This window comes from Eurosta solidaginis, chromosome 1 (genome assembly GCF_040869045.1).
Source record: "Eurosta solidaginis isolate ZX-2024a chromosome 1, ASM4086904v1, whole genome shotgun sequence".
In the NCBI taxonomy this organism is placed as follows: domain Eukaryota; kingdom Metazoa; phylum Arthropoda; class Insecta; order Diptera; family Tephritidae; genus Eurosta; species Eurosta solidaginis.
This window is the reverse complement of record NC_090319.1, coordinates 343,517,747-343,528,238: the sequence shown is the minus strand read 5'-3', so window position 1 is coordinate 343,528,238 and position 10,492 is coordinate 343,517,747.

Sequence of the window (10,492 nt, the reverse complement as noted above, 5' to 3'; positions counted from 1 at the left end):
TCGATGACGTCCAACCTTAGCATGCGATCGATTTCCTCATACGCGTACTTCTGTTTGACGGGCGACATCGGGTAGTGGCGGTGCTTTATGGGTATAGTATCATCGGATACCTCGATTACGTGTTCCATTAGGTTAATTCTACCGAGGCCAAGTTCTTGGAATGACGGAAAAAGTCTCTTCACTCGCTCCAGTTCACTATTTTGGGCCGCTGACAGCTCAATCTGCCCCTGGGTCTCCAATTCGGAGACAACCATGGACGCCACCCCAAAGGTGTCCCAGAAGTCGATCCCCAGGTACAGCTCTTGCTTCAAGCTGGGCACCAAGTATAGCGTCATCTGTCTGGTCTTTCCCCGCCACTTTATGTCAACTCGAATTTTGCCTTCCACCGTCTGCGCTTTTTCATCCGCCGTTTTCAGGCTCTCTCTCAGTTTCAACAACTTGCTTCCCATCCTCTCTGCCCAGGCGCGCGCTACTGATCCGAAGCAGCTAATTGACGCGCCGCTGTCCAGCAATCCTTGTACCTTTGTTCCTTCGATCTCCACTTGCACGTATGGTCGCTTATCGGTCGCGTCGCGGATTACGGTCTCCTCAATCGCTTTCGCCTCGCGTCGCTTCTCGCGCGAGCGCCTGCGCATATCGAGAACCTTCCGCCACCTGCGGCTCGTCCCCGCTTCTGACGTCCTAGGCTTCCTGTCCTTTTCGCTCGTGGACTCCAACTTCGGCGAAACTCCGAATATTCGACTCCGCGCAGCATCGTACCTAGCTTGCCTTTCGCCAAGTGAAGGATAGTGCGACGGTCTGTTCGTGGACTTCGCCTCGTTGTTGTTCTTGAAAACTCTATTTTGGTTTGTTAGAAATGTATGGTCTTGTCTGGTTAAAATCGTGATAGCGCTTCCTTCACGAATATCACTATCGAAATTTGATGCGCCTATTTTCCCGGGGTCAGACGACGCTGGCAGGGTTCCCCAGGTTTCCCGCCGTTCCCTGGTTTTTTGACTGACAACTCCCGCACAATTGCCTGTTGGGCTTATTGCACTTATAGCAAACCATGCTATGAAGTCTACCGTCGAAAACGTGGCCTCCCCGTGGTTGACTCCTCCCGGTGGTTGGGTATCCTTTTCTGCCGCATTGTCGTCAGTCGAGGTCTCCCTGCGCGTCGGCCTGTCCCTTGCGGATCGGTGAAATGCCCCGAGTGTCTCCGACCCCTCTTCGCTGCGTGCGTCCTCCAGCTCGTCCAGGGCCTTCCTGCAGTACGGCTTCGCCTCGTAGTCAGCCAAGTGCTTTTCCGCGCGTCGACATTCCCTCCTAAGGTCCTCCAACGACTCAATACGGCAGCCGAAGACTAAATTTTTGATCCTGGGCTTGAAGTTTCTCCGCATTACATTAACCAAACTCAGCTCCGGTAATCTTGTCCTCATCGTCAGCTCCATACCTCGCATCACAGCATAATACTCCTCAAACTTTTCGTTGTATTCCTGCTTGCGCTCGTTCATCGCCTGACGAATTTCTTCATCGCAATCCGCTTTGCGAAAATGTTCCACTATCGCCGCTCGGAATGCCTGGACGTTCACAGCGCTGTCATCCGGATGTTCTTCAGTGTACAGCCAGTACCACTCCTGCGCGTGGCCATCGAGCAGCAGATGAAAATTCGCGTATAAGTCCCGCAACGAAATGTTGTGCTTTTTACGAAGCGTGTCGACTCGGAATAGGAATCGTTCAATTGGTATTGCCTTCGGTCCGCCATCGAACTGCAGGTGCCAATCGCGTATGGTTTTCGTCGCGCTTCTTTCGCAGCGCGCGCCCGCCTCCACTCGACTTTCAGGGGTTGGGCGCGCTGATCTTCGACTTCCGCTGTTCAGGTGCGCGCCTCCGCTTTGCTCTTGCTTATCGGCGCTTGCCGCTCCAGCTTCCGTGTGCAATAGCCAATCGTCGCGCTCTGCTCTTCCCCGATCGCGTGCGCCTGTGTCCTCTAGCGTCGACAGTCTGCCCGCCAAACCGTTCATGTCCCTTCTGAGTGTCTGCATGGCCTCCTTGACCGCTTCCGTGGCTGGGATCCACTTTAGGCGCGTGCGTTACAGGGTGCGACTGGTCCTGCTGGTCTCGCGTTCCGGCTTCGTTGTTGTTTTCTTGATTGGAGCCCGCTCCCGTGCCGTGTTCCTCCACTTGCTCCGGTGATCCGTTCTCATTGTCGGTATTCTCGTCGAACTCGCCACCCGTGGCGTTTCGAAGCCCTGTCCTCTTCTTGGTCATCTCCTTATCCTGCTATGTGCGGCGCGTTGTATTTACAGAATCGAATTCCGCTCTACGCAAGAAGACTACGGTGCTCCCTCGAGGTCGGTAACGCGTCTATGCCACAAACCCGCCGCCGACTATGGGACTGACCTTCTTACCGCTGGCGCGATGTTACCGCTATCCTTTACCCTGGCCCTCGGATCGCCGAAAGGCACACACAAGTACCAACTCTTGAAATTTTATAAAACAAAAAAAATTCTAAGGTGTATACAGAAGCGAGATTTTATACTTCTAAAAAAAAACTCTCAATATAGGCTGTCCCTCAGGGAAGATAGCCTTCACTTAAGAAATACTGCAGTGTCAACCGTGCTCCGTTAGCTTGGTCAACTCCCCCTAATAAACTTTACCAACCTAAATAATATGAAAATCAGGTATATATACGTGGTTGTATAAACGTGTTTATGAATATAATGCAAAATGTAATGATATGCAGCAAGTTAAAATAAAGCGAAAATAGCGACTCATTCCTTTTCAGATACGATGAGCCTGTCCTACCTAACGTCGTCCGTCTAATTCTGTCCTCCCTCTAGCTGTAAATCCCTGTTCCATTCCAGCCCTAGATACTATTAGCTGGCGCTGCACTAACCAACTAAGCTACCTAGCTAGCCTGCCCCCCGATTGGAACCTTCCCGCGAACACTATCGTCCGCTCTAGCACTGGCAAAACGAGCTATTCGCGATCGCGATTCTCAGCGAACCAAGCCAGTCCTCTGCCACTGTTGTCCGAATCGAACCTCACCAAAACAAGCTGACAGACGAGCGACTCCATTCACTATACCCTCCCAACCTCGATACTATTGATCAGCTCTACTGGAGCCTAGTCAAGCTACCAACGTTTTGAAAACAAAAAAAATTTAAATTTGAATTTGGAAGTCCCCCCTAAAGAAGATGCGAATACCCCTGAAGTGTGTCCGATTATTTTATTTAAGGTCCACCAAGCTGTGGGCCTCACCGTTGGGCGCCATTTCTGTTGCGTGATGGTTTTCACCCGGCGGTGGAGTGAATCTAGGCTCTGGGATGTTAGCACCCCATTTCTGGAATTTTATAACAAAACATATGCCAAATAATTGGTCACTAATTGGTCAGCAGGTTTCAGTAATTGGTCAGCATTAGAAAAAATTTTATGGAAATTTTAAAATTTTCATGGTCGGGTGTGGGATGTTAGCACCCCATTTCTGGAATTTTATAACAAAACATATGCCAAATAATTGGTCACTAATTGGTCATACTTGGTCAGCGGGTCCCACTAATTGGTCAGCCATAGACAATTTTTTATGGCCATTTAAAGTTTTCCAAGGGAAAAACAATTTTCCTGTTTAAACACCCTGTATACATAAATTTTCCAAAAAAAATTATGCCAATTATTTGGTCACTAATTGGTCATAATTGGTCAGCAGGTTTCGTTAATTGGTCAGCCATAGGAACTTTTTAATTAATTTTTAAAGTTTTCTTTGTTATCGGATGTTACCCTGTTATCGGATGTTAGCACCCCATCGGTGGATTTTGAATTCGAAAAGCATGCCAAATAATTGGTCACTAATTGGTCATAATTGGTCAGTGGGTCCCACTAATTGGTCAGCCATAGACAATTTTTTATGGCCATTTAAAGTTTTCCAAGGAAAACCAATTTTCCTGTCTAGACACCCTGTATAAATAAATTTTCCAAAAAAAAATATGCCAATTAATTGGTCACTAATTGGTCATAATTGGTCAGCAGGTTTCGTTAATTGGTCAGCCATAGGAACTTTTTAATTAATTTTTAAAGTTTTCTTTGTTATCGGATGTTATCGTGTTATCGGATGTTAGCACCCCATCGGTGGATTTTCAAATCGAAACGTATGCCAAATAATTGGTCACTAATTGGTCATAATTGGTCAGCGGGTCCCACTAATTGGTCAGCCATAGAAAATTTTTTATGGCCATTTAAAGTTTTCCAAGGGAAAAACAATTTTCCTGTTTAAACACCCTGTATACATAAATTTTCCAAAAAAAATTATGCCAATTAATTGGTCACTAATTGGTCATAATTGGTCAGTGGGTCCCACTAATTGGTCAGCCATAGACAATTTTTTATGACCATTTAAAGTTTTCCAAGGAAAATCAATTTTGCTGTCTAGACACCCTGTATACATAAATTTTCCAAAAAAAATTATGCCAATTAATTGGTCACTAATTGGTCATAATTGGTCAGCAGGTTTCGTTAATTGGTCAGCCATAGGAACTTTTTAATTAATTTTTAAAGTTTTCTTTGTTATCGGATGTTACTCTGTTATCGGATGTTAGCACCCCATCGGTGGATTTTCGATTCGAAAGGTATTCCAAATAATTGGTCACTAATTGGTCATAATTGGCCAGCGGGTCCCACTAATTGGTCAGCCATAGAAAATTTTTTATGGCCATTTAAAGTTTTCCAAGGGAAAAACAATTTTCCTGTTTAAACACCCTGTATACATAAATTTTCCAAAAAAAAATTATGCCAATTAATTGGTCACTAATTGATCAGTGGGTCCCACTAATTGGTCAGCCATAGACAATTTTTTATGACCATTTAAAGTTTTCCAAGGAAAATCAATTTTGCTGTCTAGAAACCCTGTATACTTAAATTTTCCAAAAAAAATTATGCCAATTAATTGGTCACTAATTGGTCATAATTGGTCAGCAGGTTTCGTTAATTGGTCAGCCATAGGAACTTTTTAATTAATTTTTAAAGTTTTCTTTGTTATCGGATGTTACCCTGTTATCGGATGTTAGCACCCCATCGGTGGATTTTCGATTCGAAAGGTATGCCAAATAATTGGTCACTAATTGGTCAGCGGGTCCCACTAATTGGTCAGCCATAGACAATTTTTTATGGCCATTTAAAGTTTTCCAAGGGAAAAACAATTTTCCTGTTTAAACACCCTGTATACATAAATTTTCCAAAAAAAATTATGCCAATTAATTGGTCACTAATTGGTCATAATTGGTCACCAGGTTTCGTTAATTGGTCAGCCATAGGAACTTTTTAATTAATTTTTAAAGTTTTCTTTGTTATCGGATGTTACCCTGTTATCGGATGTTAGCACCCCATCGGTGGATTTTGAATTCGAAGAGCATGCCAAATAATTGGTCACTAATTGGTCATAATTGGTCAGTGGGTCCCACTAATTGGTCAGCCATAGACAATTTTTTATGGCCATTTAAAGTTTTCCAAGGAAAACCAATTTTCCTGTCTAGACACCCTGTATAAATAAATTTTCCAAAAAAAAATATGCCAATTAATTGGTCACTAATTGGTCATAATTGGTCAGCAGGTTTCGTTAATTGGTCAGCCATAGGAACTTTTTAATTAATTTTTAAAGTTTTCTTTGTTATCGGATGTTATCGTGTTATCGGATGTTAGCACCCCATCGGTGGATTTTCAAATCGAAACGTATGCCAAATAATTGGTCACTAATTGGTCATAATTGGTCAGCGGGTCCCACTAATTGGTCAGCCATAGAAAATTTTTTATGGCCATTTAAAGTTTTCCAAGGGAAAAACAATTTTCCTGTTTAAACACCTTGTATACATAAATTTTCCAAAAAAAAGTATGCCAATTAATTGGTCACTAATTGGTCATAATTGGTCAGTGGGTCCCACTAATTGGTCAGCCATAGACAATTTTTTATGACCATTTAAAGTTTTCCAAGGAAAATCAATTTTGCTGTCTATACATAAATTTTCCAAAAAAAATTATGCCAATTAATTGGTCACTAATTGGTCATAATTGGTCAGCAGGTTTCGTTAATTGGTCAGCCATAGGAACTTTTTAATTAATTTTTAAAGTTTTCTTTGTTATCGGATGTTACCCTGTTATCGGATGTTAGCACCCCATCGGTGGATTTTCGATTCGAAAGGTATGCCAAATAATTGGTCACTAATTGGTCATAATTGGTCAGCGGGTCCCACTAATTGGTCAGCCATAGAAAATTTTTTATGGCCATTTAAAGTTTTCCAAGGGAAAAACAATTTTCCTGTTTAAACACCCTGTATACATAAATTTTCCAAAAAAAATTATGCCAATTAATTGGTCACTAATTGGTCAGTGGGTCCCGCTAATTGGTCAGCCATAGACAATTTTTTATGACCATTTAAATTTTTCCAAGGAAAATCAATTTTGCTGTCTAGACACCCTGTATACATAAATTTTCCAAAAAAAATTATGCCAATTAATTGGTCACTAATTGGTCATAATTGGTCAGCAGGTTTCGTTAATTGGTCAGCCATAGGAACTTTTTAATTAATTTTTAAAGTTTTCTTTGTTATCGGATGTTAGCACCCCATCGGTGGATTTTCGATTCGAAAGGTATGCCAAATAATTGGTCACTAATTGGTCATAATTGGTCAGCGGGTCCCACTAATTCGTCAGCCATAGAAAATTTTTTATGGCCATTTAAAGTTTTCCAAGGGAAAAACAATTTTCCTGTTTAAACACCCTGTATACATAAATTTTCCAAAAAAAATTATGCCAATTAATTGGTCACTAATTGGTCATAATTGGTCAGTAGGTCCCACTAATTGGTCAGCCATAGACAATTTTTTATGACCATTTAAAATTTTCCAAGGGAAAAACAATTTTCCTGTTTAAACACCCTGTATACATAAATTTTCCAAAAAAAATTATGCCAATTAATTGGTCACTAATTGGTCATAATTGGTCAGCAGGTTTCGTTAATTGGTCAGCCATAGGAACTTTTTAATTAATTTTTAAAGTTTTCTTTGTTATCGGATGTTACCCTGTTATCGGATGTTAGCACCCCATCGGTGGATTTTGAATTCGAAAAGCATGCCAAATAATTGGTCATAATTGGTCAGTGGGTCCCACTAATTGGTCAGCCATAGACAATTTTTTATGGCCATTTAAAGTTTTCCAAGGAAAACCAATTTTCCTGTCTAGACACCCTGTATAAATAAATTTTCCAAAAAAAAAATATGCCAATTAATTGGTCACTAATTGGTCATAATTGTTCAGTGGGTCCTACTAATTGGTCAGTCATAGGCAATTTTTTATGGTCATTTAAAATTTTCCAAGGAAAACCAATTTTCCTGTCTAGACACCCTGTACACATGGAATTTCCAAAAAAAATTGTGCCAATTAATTGGTCACTAATTGGTCATAAAACAGTGCTAAATTTTCAGCTCTTAGTCCAAAAATAATTTAGTTAGATGTTGCACAAATTTCTTTTGATGAAATCCATCAATAATGATTCATGACTGAGACGTCATTAATTCAAATGTATTAGTGGATTCTTTATATTTATTCCACTAATTCTTTATAGGGGGCCCGTAAATTGTTTAGTCCCGGGCACGGATTTTCTCTCTACGGCCCTGCCTATCCTTAATATTCTCAAGATAATGCAGCTATTTCTTAAACTTATATTCAAGTTAATATTTATTTAATTTACATTTTTCACATATTACGCCCGTTACGTATTTACTTTTACCTAATGTATATGTGGTAATTAGGGTCCAAATAATTACACACGAATTTAATTTCAAGTCTTTATTATAACTAAAATATTTACTAAATTTAACAAAATTTATTATTTATTAATTTGCGAAAACAATGTTAAGCGGTCAGCTCGTGTGCGTAGACTAACTCTTTTTGAAGTATGACTTGCCAAATTAGGTGAGTGCATCAGAGACTCAACAAGAGAGCCAAACCGATTATGTGGTTGACACCACATGTCTCCCTTCTTGGAAAAATTATGTTCTGTTGCGGTGAAACACAATATCCTACGAAAGAAGAGAATAAAACATATTAAGTAACAAAACATAAGCATTTTACGTTTGTAGCTGGTTTAGTTTCTGCAGCTTGAGAGGCGCTGACTGATTGTGTTTGTTGGACATTCAGATCGTCGGCGAGGAAGTACACCGGTTTAAGACGATCAACCGAAATGGGTGTATTTTTGCCTCTAACATTTACAATGAAGTATTTTTCCCGCTTTTCAATTACGGGGTACGGTCCATCATAAGGCGTAGCAAATGATTGTCGAATGTGGTCGTGCCTGACAACAACATGCGAAGTGCTGGCTAGATCTTTGAAAACGAATATGTTTTTGCGACTGTGTCTGGATGTCTGTGCTGGAGTTAGCGAGTGAAAGTAATGCCTGAGTGATGCTATTAATTCGTGTGGTGATGAATTCGCTTTTGATGGATGCAAAAATTCACCTGGCAAGCGAATGGGCTCACCGAACACTAACTCGGCTGACGTCGCACCGATATCTTCTTTCCAAGCGGCTCTTATTCCGAGAAGCACCACGGGTAACGCGTCGTACCAGTCTTGTCCATGACATAGTAAAGCGGATTTTAACTGCCTGTGCATACGTTCGACCAAGCCATTTGATTGTGGATGGTATGGTGTTGTTTTCAAATGCTTACTGCCCAGAATCTTAGTTAGTTGATAAAACAAATCTGATTCAAATTTTCTGCCAAGATCTGAGGTAATTTTCAGCGGCACGCCAAACAACGAAATCCAGCTGTTCACTAGACTGCGCGCTACTGTTTGCGCTGTACCGCTTTCGACTGCGATTGCCTGGGGGAAACGTGTAAATCTGTCTACGATTGTTAAGCATTGTGTGAATCCACGCGAAACTGGTAAAGTAACCAAATCTATATGAACATGTTCGAATCTTTGCGTTGGTAATTCAAAATTTGAAATCGGAGACGACGTGTGACGAGTTATTTTATTGGCTTGATATTTTAGACAGCATTTAGTCCAGCGAGCAATATTTGCATTCATCAATGGCCACACGTACCGTGAAGCAACTAATTTTCGGGACGCGCGTTGGCCTGGGTGCGAACAACTACACTCTTTTTCTCACCCAGGCCAACGCGCATTGAAAATTTTGAAGCGCAATACTTTGGGGACATATGGACGCACTGTACCTGACGAAACGTCACAGTATAGTTTGATTCTGCTGTCGTTAAAATGAAGCTGGCGTAAGTGAAGCGACGATGTTGGGTTGAGCAGAATATTTTGCAGCTCGGTGTCTGCTAGCTGTGCATTTAATAAATCTGTTGTTGTTACAGCAGTTGAGATTTCATCGACACGCGATAGTGTGTCAGCAACAATATTCTCATTGCCTGCCACATGGCGAAAATCGGTCGTATATTGGCTTATAAAATCCAATCTCCTAAACTGCCACGGGGATGCGCGGTCGGGGCGCTGCTGGAAAGCGTGTGTGAGCGGTTTGTGGTCAGTATAGATAACGCCGTGTCGTCCCTCGAAAATATATTTGAAATGCTGTATTGCTTTATACACAGCATGCAGTTCACGGTCGTAGGTCGACTTTTTTTGGGCGGAGGGAGAGAGTTTCTTGCTGAAAAATGCTAGAGGTTCCCAATCGTTGCTTCATCGTTGTTGAAGTACTGCACCAATGGCATTTTCTGAGGCATCCGTAAAGATTGCCCATTCAGCGTTAACGTTTGGGTGTGCCAGCAGCGTTGAATTTACGAGAGCTCTTTTGCAGTCATTGAAACTTTTTTCCAGCTACGGTGTCCATTTAACCGTATGGGAACTTTTTACGTTAGGACCTTCGAGTATTTTGTTTAGGGGACCTAACAGTTGAGCTGCGTTTTTAATAAATTTACGGTAGAAATTAATCGTACCTAGAAATCCACGAAGCTTTTTGATTGTTGACGGTTTGGGAAAATTAGTAATCGCAGAAACCCTTTCACTGAGATGTGATAATCCACGGGCAGAAACCAAGTGTCCCAAGAATGGGACTTCGTCTTTACCAAAAATCGACTTAGCCAGGTTAATAACAAGTCCTGCAGTATGCAGGCGCTGAAACAATAATTCAAGGTGTGTCATGTGCTGCTGTTGATTGTCTGATGCCACCAGTATATCGTCAATGTAAACGAAGACAAATTCCAAATCTCTCGTTACCTCGTCCATGAAACGTTGGAACGTTTGCGCAGCATTGCGCAATCCAAACGTCATGAACGGGAACTCGAAGAGGCCGAAGGGTGTGATAATCGCCGTCTTACTAATGTCTTCAGGTGCCACCGGAATCTGGTTAAACGCGCGTACCAAATCGATAGTAGAAAACACTCTCTTACCATGCAGGTTCGCTGCGAAATCCTTGAGGTAGCGAACTGGATATTTATCTGGAATGGTACGGTCATTAAGACGCCACTCACCAGACTTTTTGGGCACTAAATGTAATGGTGACGAC